The 10,067-nt window shown below is 47.7% G+C and overlaps 1 long non-coding RNA gene across 1 annotated transcript in view; it reads right to left on the reverse strand.

The window, feature by feature from the left end:
* The window catches only part of LOC125946833 (uncharacterized), a 49,584-nt gene extending 40,151 nt beyond the window's left edge, over nucleotides 1-9,433 (reverse strand). Inside the window, exon 1 of the long non-coding RNA XR_007467911.1 lies at nucleotides 9,316-9,433. This is a non-coding gene — a long non-coding RNA (uncharacterized LOC125946833). The remainder of the gene's footprint in view (nucleotides 1-9,315) is intronic.
* Between the last annotated feature and the right edge of the window lie 634 nt (nucleotides 9,434-10,067).

Below are 10,067 nucleotides of genomic sequence, written 5' to 3' on the forward strand. Positions count from 1 at the left end.
TCTGTGAGAGCCCTGGCACTTGGGCCGTGTTTTCCGACTCGAGACCGGCTTTACAAAGTATGCAGGCAGTTCTCCGACGTGGAGCTCACGAACAACTAACGTTGACCGCTTTGCCCTGATCCATTCCATATTTGTTTATGGAGAGGTCTTGTGCAGTTTCCGTGTCTTTTGCGGGCTTCTCGGCTCCACAAAATGCCTAATTAGGGAATATGCACCGTTTGAGTTGATTGTAACGCTGGTTTATTTTTAAGAGCACTGATCAGCATCATTCCTATTGATGCGGATTCAAAAAGCCAGGCTCGCGCGACGCACGTTTCGTGGTGCACCTTCATCGTGTTATTCGACGCCACGCATGTTTTAGTACAGCTCAAGGTCACCCTATTGTGACTGTTTCACCGGATCGTTTTTATCAACATCTTTCTGGCGCAAAGAGAGAGCATCTGGCTCTTGTTTGGGCCGTTGCCGAATTTCGCCTTTATCTCGACGGCCGGTTGCTCACCGTTGTCAGGCACCAGCATGCATTCTACTTCCTGTCGTCCCGCAAAGATCTCACATGGCACCATAATAGATGGGCATCGCCGCTTTAAGGATACTTATGTACCATCATTAACAACTGTCGTTGTTTGTTGCAGGATGCGGACGGCCTCTCCCATTAACCCGTAGTTTCGCCGTATTCGGCCCAAAGTGACTACAGCCCTTATGACATTTCCATTCTGGTGCGTCTTTGGGTCTACTGGTGCAGCCCTGGCAAAACAAGTGAGCTGATACGAATATCGTCCAAAAGAAAAAGGTAGTGGCACAAGAATGCACGGCGGGTGGATCCGCAATTGGGTGTCTCGCAACCGATGAAGTGTTTACCTGTGTTTTGTAGCCCACATTTGCTGGTGACACAACATTTAACAAGATCTTGAATTGATTAGGGGTGACCAGATGCGCCAGCATCTGCGGCCGTACCACCTACGAAACAGGTTCTAGACCATCCGCGAGTGTGATAGGAGCTACACCTAACACTACTCTACTGCAAAATAATAATTCATTTAGACTGAAAAAAAGTTCCGTGTTAGTCGCATCACCTTGGAAGTTCGTAAGTACGAGATGTTTGCTGAAGCGCTGCAACCACAATCAATAGCCGAGGTACGGAACATGCTCGTAATGGCGCTTGGGGAACTCCGTACACGACAATCAAAGGGGTTCTTCGCGGCCTCATGCCACCTGCGCATCGCTGTATCCAGCAGCTCCTGAGTACCGATGAGCTCGGTGTCAGATGTCGAGCCCACTTTCTGAGTAACCTTCACCTCATCGGCGACACGCACGCCAGATTTTCTCGACATGTTTGTACTGCGTGAGGTATTCCTGCAGCTTCTTCCGGCCAACTTACGATTGACTATCGTCTGAGCTCATAACATTTCCTGTAGGAACTTGACGAATTGGCCGACGACATGATGGTCGTTGTGCCGGCAGGCATCAACGCTGCCCGTAGATCTACGGTGTCCGAGGTCAATTCCCTCCGGGAAACAAAGAATATCGCGTCTCAAGAAGGCGAATTGCGCCAAAAACTTGAAGACAGTCGCATCTCTAACCAGCCATTCTCTCCACTTCATCAGCCAATCACACCGCCTTCCGTAGGATGGTCATTTCCGCAAGCTTCAAACAGTTATTCACCGCAGAACATGTGCAGCTACTATGGCTGTTTTGGTGCTGCTTCTGGTCGATGTGTGTCCCCCAGTTCGTGGCACGCGGGAAACGCTGCGTCCCGTCGTCTGTAACAGTGGCGGTTGAGCAGGCCAATTTCGTAAGCCGCATTTTCTATCATCATCATGATCAGCCTATATTTTATGTCCACTGCAGGACGAAGGCCTCTCCCTGCGATCTCCAATTACCCCTGTCTTGCGCTAGCGTATTCCAACTTGCGCCTGCGAATTTCCTAACTTCATCATCCCATCTGGTTTTCTGCCGACCTCGACTGCGCTTCCCTTCTCTTGGTATCCATTCTGTAACCCTAATGATCCACTGGTTATCCATACTACGCATAACATGGCCTGCCCAGCTCCATTTCTTCCGCTTAATGCCAACTAGAACATCGGCTATCCCCGTTTGTTCTCTGATCCACACTTTGCTATATGACCCCCGTAACACCAGTTTGCGCTTGCTTGTTGACACCGGTGCAGAAGTCACTACTATGCCGGCGCCGTTAGGCTGCTGCTGAAAAGCGCGAGTTATTTCTTTAATTGCTGCTCGGGATGCTTGGGATCGGCGTTTTCCTTCATCCTGGTCACGCCGAACGGAACGGCTGCAAATAAAGGGTAGAGGAACGGCTAGCGGTATGTGACCGATGACCCTTGCTTAACGAGCGAAGCACAATTGGATAATTGATGCTCAGCGGCGGGTGATTATCGCGGTGACGGCACAGAACGCATACACACGTATGCATTATGCACTTCGCGCACTGTGCCAGTTGTGACCCTTGTTATGAAACCGTTTCTAAGACCGTAGCCAATTGACCGTTGTAGGAACCATCTTCAAAGCGAGTGTTTACTTGACAAGTGTACGCGAGCATAAAGTGTCGCATTGAAAGCTTTCATTCACTTATGGCCCGCAATTATTAAGCTACGACGCTATCGAGTTTTTACCAATGAGTGTAAGTAGTTACGAGGGGGAGCACATCATAGGACAAAGCATAGGTCAATGACCCTGCTACATTGGTTTGCAGGTGCTGCCTGTTTATTAGTATTTTATTCTGGCCACAATGTTGGGATCGGTGGCTTTGCATGGGGTGCGACTGCTATGCATTTGTAAGCTTCTCTATTGTTGCGTTTTATTGCGATCGCAATTGCATGGACACTCCAAGCGCATTTTAGCCGTCGTCGTCGCCATGAGGTTCTGTATAAAGTTCAGCGGTGGTAAAAGCATCGCCGCGAGCCATACGTTGTGTGTGCAAGTGAAAGCGTGCAAGTGTGAGCCGGCGACAGCTTAATCTCGTGCACGCGAGAGATGAAGGCGGCCGGATGCGTGCGGTCTTCGTTCGCTTGCAGGGCACGGGGAGGAGGCGACGGAGACGGTGGGGGTGGGGGGTGCGTTCTGCTCCTCTGACTGCTGCTGACAGAGCTGCCGCGCGGGCACCATATCTTGAAACCGATCTGCTATGTGGCCGAAGTGTGCGCCCGCGGTGGCTTCATCTTCAAAGCGATTTGCGATGGGTACAAAGTGCATGCGCCGAGTGCCTGTAGCTTCCTATGCACTGTGCTTTCGACGTTTAGTTCGCGTTGAAGCGAGACGAGCGACAGCGCGAAGGTCAATTTGCCCGCTGCTCTTGGCGTGCTTTCTCATTCCAGTGTTTTGAGGAGTTTCCGCGGTCATCGAGCGAGATGTGTTCATGTTTATCTGTGCCCTCGTGACTCTGTGCTTGTTTAGTTAGTAAGCGAATATTTACAACTTCATACGGCAGATAAAACTACTCTCTTTACTTCGTATAACTGTCTCCTAATTTGCTATTACAATCGATGATTCGCATTTCGGGCGACACTGCGACATTTTTTATGTTATTTTTAGGGAGAGGAGCAAACACCATAAACGGTGCTAAAGGAAAGGGCGCGTGGGCGAACCACAATGCTGGGATATCTGGCGGACTACTCAAACGACGATCGTCGTACAGGATTGTTTATTGGTGTGCCGTCGGACCACTCGCATGGGGATTGGGCTACAAATGTTTGGGGCGGGGCACCGAAGGCTAGAAAACATGGTCCCGTTGCCCCGACCAGGAGTTCTGGCTCAACTTGCGGCGCTCACCATCAGCACTGCCGATATAGGGTCACCTTATGTGTTCCAGTCCCGCCTTGTATTTGTATGTGGTGTATTTGTATGTGGATATAGCTCGTAAAAAGTTGTAAATAGAAAGTGGTTTTCAATGGTCATCTGTGTCTACTTCAATCCACCAGAAGCACCCAGCGAACTCATCGCCGCCTGCTTTAGCGGCGCTGTCAGCCCCCGTTGAGGCTATAACTCTTGGGTCATCGCAACCTACAGTCAGAATTAAGTCTCTCATCATTGAGCACGTTCATAAACGACGCTTTCAATGGCTTTACTGAAATAGCAGATGTCCGCTATTGTATTTTGGAGCCGGTTTCTTGAGTCACTTCCACCTGCTCATGGACATGAAGCGCCGTCCCCTGGCCCGCGCCGATTCAGTCCTGATAAGCACCGCGTTGCTCAGAACGAGCTCGAGCATATCTTGAGGTTAAAAATAATTCGTTCATCATCAAGCTCGTGGCGGTTGTCGCTTCATATGGTGTATAAAAGAAACAATGGGCGGCCTTGTGGTGGCTACCGAGTGCTGAATGCGGTCACTGTATTGAACAGCACCCTCTACTCTACATTCTGGACTCAACTGCCTCTTTAGCAGTGACCACGATGTATTTGAAGATATACCTTGTGAATGCTTATCAGAAGATCCCTGTTGAACCATCTGATGTGCCTCAGACTGCTATCACCACCTCATTTGGTCGCTTCGAGTTTTTGTGTAGGCTTTTTGGTTTGCATAGTGCGCCCAAAAGATTCCATCGTTTATTGATAAGTCACCAAGAGTTTATCGTTTTGCTTTGCCTACATGGATGTTCTACTCGTCGGTAGTAAGGATGGCGAGATACAAACAGCACGTCTCTATGAGAAGTTTGCTTATCTGCGTGATTATGATCTCGTCATCAATGCTGACAAATCTGAGTTTGCAGTTTCGGAGATCATTTTCAAGGAAATGGCATCCACAAGCAAGGCATAACTCTTCTGCCTGATAAGATAGAGGCCGTCATTAACTATCTAAATCCGACGTCCATACGCAGCCTGATTCGTTTTCTCAGCGTTTTGAATTTTTCCGTCGCTTCCTCCCTACATGATCTACCCAATTGCAGCCCCTTGAAGCGCTCATTTCCAATTCGAAAGGCAAGTCTATCACTCCGCCTTGGAGCTCTGTCATTGATCAGGCCGCGTCCCCGCTTGAGACCAACTTCGCCCAAGCGACACTCGTTCAACACCGCTCACAGCCTGCTGTCGCTAGCCTTATGGCGAACGCGTATTCAGTAGCCGTGGGAGCCGCTATTCCTCAGTGCCCTAATGATGCATGGGCCCCCATCTGCTTCTTTTCCAGGAAGCTGCGCGACATTGAACGTCGATAGACCACTTTCGGACGGGAGCTGCTTGCCGCCTACGTTGCAGTTACTCCTGTTACTCGATATCAATATCATGATACATGACGGTAACGTGTGCTGGAGATGCCATCGACGGTCCAAAAAACCAGTCCTTAGCTACAATTTGGCCCATTCCGAGATGGCGAAAAGGAATATTGCAAAAACCTGTATGCGCGCTTTTCTCAAAAAGTCTCGTGACCATCAGATTGCGTGCAGCCTTCAGCTCCCGCGTTCAGACTCAGACTTTCGGGAGCCAGACAACCCACAATAATCCTAAATCCAAAAATGCGAGGCCCGTGGTTGTACCATACGTTCATGACCTCCCATGACTTCCCATCGCCTCAAGGATGTGGCTAGGAAATGTGGTATCACGGTGACAGTGACAGTGACAAGGACTTTTATTGGTCCTGAGAAACTGGCCAGGGGGAGCCGAAGGGCTCCCTCAGGTCAAGTCGGTGGCTCCGCCCACGATGGAACCAGGACGCGAAATCCACGGTCGTTTTTATTTTTGGCGCTCGGTAAGCTTGCACGTATGTGCAATATCGCGAATGGTGCTACCGAGGCCGGCGGCACAACAATGCACTCTACATGTTTCGTGGAGTGCAGAGTGAGTGTGGTGCACCGGATACTACTTGTCTGGAATAAATACTCAGACTCAGATTTTCGTGTGGTAAATGCAACGTCAGCCAGACCGGCCGCTGCGTCAATGAAATATTGAGGGAACAATCTATATTGTCAGCACAATTTGATATCTAAGCATCAGTATGCTTTCCGGAAAAATACGTCAACCCAGCTAGAGCACTGCACGGGCCTGGTTTTTCGGCCCGAGCCCGGCCCGGGTCCGCTTTACGAAGCCCGAGCCCAGCCCGGGCCCGTAATACGAAGCCCGAGCCCGGCCCGGGCCCTGGCGTACATGGTGTGGATCTGAGAACAAACGCGAATAACCGATATTCTAGTTGACATTAAGCGGGAAAAATGGAGCTGGGCCGGCCATGTAATGCGTAGGATGGATAACCGATGGACCATTAGAGCTACAGAATGGATACCAAGAGAAGGGAAGCGCAGTCGAGGACGGCAGAAAACTAGGTGGGGTGATGAAGTTCGGAAATTTACAGGTGCAAGTTGGAATCAGCTAGCGTAAGACAGGGTTAATTGGAGATCGCAGGGAGAGGCCTTCATCCTGCAGTGGACATAAATATAGGCTGATGATGATGATGACAGTCATTTTGCACGTGTCACTTCAGCTTGGCACAGAATGCACTGAACCATACAATGCATAACGGTCGCGTGTGCTCGAAGGCCCTTCAATGAGCGGGCCCGAGTCTTGCCCGGGCCCGTGGCTTCAAGCCCCAGTCCGGCCCGGGCCTGCGGCCTCAAGTCCGAGCCCGGCCCGGGCCCGTGGCCTCAAGCCCGAATCCGGCCCGGGCCCGCGGCTTTAAGCCCGAGCCCGGCCCGAGCCCGCCGACAAACACTTCGGACGGCCCGGCCAGGCCCGCGGGCCGGGCCAGGCCCGGGCTTTCGGGCCCACCCGGGCCCGTGCAGTGCTCTAAACCCAGCTAGCTTTGCTTGAACAGAAAGAACTAATTCTAAATAATTTTGAGGAACGTTTGCTAACATTGGGAGTATCTGTCAACTTTTCAAAAGCCTTCGATTCTATAAATCATGATCTCTTGCTTAGTAAGGTAAACCACTATGGTATACGCGGCATTGCACTTGACTTGATTAGGTAATATCTTGGTAATCGACAGCAGTTTGTAGAAGTAAATAGCTTTAAATCTGAAGTTCGGTCGGTCAAGGTAGGTGTACCCCAGGGCAGTATTTTAGGGCCCCTTCTATTTAGTATCTTTATTAACAATTTAGCAAGTATTGATGTTGATACGCATTACGTAATCTATGCTGATGACACTACATTATTCTTTTCATCTAACCGCTCTGCCGAATTGATTACAAGAGCGAATGCAGTTTTGAATAAACTGTACACATGGTCACTTCATAACGGTTTGACTATTATTCCGCAAAAAACTAAGGCGGTGTTATTTCGCGCTAAGAACACGCAAATTACTCTCGACGAAGATTTGCTTATGAACAATTTGAAAATTGAACTTGTAAATTTGGTAAAATCGCTAGGTGTATTTTTTATCATACTATGACCTGGTATAGCCATATAGATTTTCTTGCTAGTAAGCTTTCACAAATCACTGGAATTTTTTATTCCTTGAATTATCTGCCTTATTCTAATAAATGCTCGATATATAATTCACTTTTTCTCAGCCATTTAAATTATTCTTGTCTTGTCTGGGCTACCACTTCGGAAACAAATATCAACAGGTTGTACATACTGCAAAAGAAAGATCTTCGCGCTATTTATAACAAACCATACGATTTCCCTTCAGCTTATTTATTTCAAAAAACTTAAGACACCGAAAGTACAGGCCCTTTTAAAGTATCTTCTCGTGCTTGCGTATAAAAATGAACAGAAAAGAAACATAAACCACATTACATTTATTGCTAACTTGAAGCTACACGAAATCCCATATAGTACAAGAAAGCCAGAGTACTGGCACGTAGCACAATCGCGCACTAAATATGGGTCACAAATGCTGCGCTCCAGGCTACCTCGGTTACTAAATGATCTTATTGTTAATAAAATTGATATTGCGTCTTGTTCTCTTCCCGGTATTCTTGATTTCTTCTCATATGTGAGGTGTACATTGCCTATATGCTTATCAAGTGCTGTGAGATTTTGTGCGGTTTTGCACAATATCGCTTACTTTTGTTTCCGTTTTCTTTTTGTTCTTTTTTCCCTCGCCCGATTTGCCATTCATATGCATGATATGTTGTAGTGCTTGAATTGTAAGTACTAGAGAAAACTGTATTGCTGCTCCGCTGCTCCTTTTTTGTTTTATGGGCTTTTTGGGGCTGGTCAAGCTGCCACGAGTAGCTTTTTTCCCCACTTTAGCCCCGCAAGGCTGAATTGAGTTTTTTGTGGAAATAAAGCATACATACGATGCATACATCGCGCAGCTGTAAAGTCATTGCCGGGGGGATGGGGACGTTTGGGAGATCACTGCCGGTGGTGCTCGTGTGTGCCTGTCAGGGCACCCAGTGTCCTGTGCAGTTTTGCAACGCTGCAAGCTAGCGAAATATCCGAGGCCTTGTGCATAAGCAACGAAGCTAATAATAGTGGGAGTACGACCTAACGGGCCTTCCATGCAAAGCTAAAAACGCATCTCAAGCGGCACAGGAATTCTTCTGAATAACAACTGCGCCTTCTGGCTTCATTTTGTAGGTTTCTGCGCAAGTATGTTGCTGTTTATCGTCATTGAACCTTCAGTAGATGTCTAGCGGCCGTCCAGCCTGCATATCTCTTCTTTGTGTCCGCGTTCCTTAGCGCTTGTCGTGCTATCCAAGTTCTGTTATCACCAACTAGCCGAGACTTTTGTGTTGAATAGTCTTCTAAGCAACATCCGTTTTCACTTGAAGCGCAGAAATGGGAAGTCAACGAAAACGAACCTTCAGTTCTTATGGCAGACGTAGCTACTCGCTTTGCTGCTATCTATTGCTCTGCTCGGAAAGAGACTGCTCACATTTCCGTTACAAATGCTTAAGTGGACAATGGGCTAGAACGCATGTAATCAGAGGGAAATCTTTTGTACATGTTAGCCAACGCCAACAGTCGCGCATTGCGAACATTTTTTGCCGGCTTTTGACGAATATATTTATATGGCCAAGGGTTGGCACACAAATACAATAAATGCTCGTTTCAGAAAGTGCTCGTTGGTCGGAATTCACCATACGACAATGATATAGCAGTGCATATGCATAGACACGGGCAACAACTTTACCTAAAGCATCGTCAACATCGCCGGTTGCAAATTTCAACCTAGTCGAGCAAAATTACCTTCAGCTAACCAAACGGGGTTTATGCGTCTTGGTTATGAAACAACATATTTCCATAATTAATTCTTCCAGTGGTCTTGAGTAGGCACACATGACGTATCCTAACGGTACATTGCAATTACATTGTCGAGTTACTTTTTGTACCTATTCAAAACTTAAGCGATACACACAGTAGAAAAATAGTGGCAAGCGTCACTACGATCGCAAACAATTTACTATAAAACTTCTTTTTACGAACCTGTTACAGTTCCGGCATCATGGAGGTGGACTGTATAGCTTCCTGATACGGCTGCGCACTCTGATTTGTAACTGCGGTTGCTGCATGCAAGCGCAGGAAAAAAATACATGCGAAAAATATACACTATTTTTTTTTTTCTCTTGGAGCGTGATTATCCTACGTAGCATTATTGATACATGGCGACCGCAAGCTTTACCATTTGTCTTGCCGTCACAATATTGTCGATGACGTCAGGTCTGACATTATGCAACAAAATTCGGTGTGAAGATCAAGCATCTAATGTCATTGAGCGATGAACTTTATTCACATCAAGAAACACCTTACATGATACCATAGGCCCAACAGGAAACACGGTCGTAAACTGAACTTCATAGAACGCTCCCCCCCCCCCCCCTTTGCTGGTAGAGCAAAAGTGAGAATAGACTCTAGTCGCAGCGCCAAATCAGATGATGAATATAATAGGCAATAACAAGCAAATCTAAGTTCATCACATCCCCGAAATAAACAGCCGTCAATCTATCATAAATATCAAACTTTGTCCTTTCTCCAGCATTTGCCGAGTGCCAAAGCCGACTCCATTGTTTTGGTGTTTTGTTAAAAATGCTGCGGTTTAAGAGGACGCCAGCCTTCCATCAATGCAATTTTTCATTACGCAGTTGGCGCGAAAGAAGCAGAAGTCTGTCTCCCCACAGTTTATGACATGGCTAGCGAAGTAAGGTGGGTTTAGCGACGACGGCCACCATGATGAATGC

Source organism: Dermacentor silvarum, chromosome 7, assembly GCF_013339745.2.
Source record: "Dermacentor silvarum isolate Dsil-2018 chromosome 7, BIME_Dsil_1.4, whole genome shotgun sequence".
Taxonomy (NCBI): Eukaryota; Metazoa; Arthropoda; class Arachnida; order Ixodida; family Ixodidae; genus Dermacentor; species Dermacentor silvarum.